This window comes from Orycteropus afer, unplaced genomic scaffold (assembly GCF_000298275.1).
Source record: "Orycteropus afer afer isolate SDZICR_OR568_19922 unplaced genomic scaffold, OryAfe1.0 scaffold00113, whole genome shotgun sequence".
In the NCBI taxonomy this organism is placed as follows: domain Eukaryota; kingdom Metazoa; phylum Chordata; class Mammalia; order Tubulidentata; family Orycteropodidae; genus Orycteropus; species Orycteropus afer.
In genome coordinates, this window is record NW_006921700.1 from 3,172,600 (window position 1) to 3,172,948 (window position 349).

Here is a 349-nt window from a genome sequence, read left to right on the forward strand (position 1 = left end):
AAGCTTTTAAGATCCCAGTCGCTACTCACCAAAGTAGGATGTGTAACAGTGTTTTTGTGTAGTATGTTATGCCAGTTGAGGTTGATGTCCCTTGTGACCATGGTCCTGAGCCCACAAGTCTAATACTTGCTGTCTCTGGGTAGTTGGCTGTGACCAAGAAGTGACTACAACCTTGTCCTGTGTCAGCTCTACAATATACCTGGAAATTCTTACAGAACGTACAAATATACTTGTAGAAACAGTCTGCCAACCCTGTATATAGTCATGGGCACACTCCCCCCTGCATAGATACACCTGATTGTTCAGCCTGTCCACCCATATATCAATGTTTGCCATCACTGACAATGTA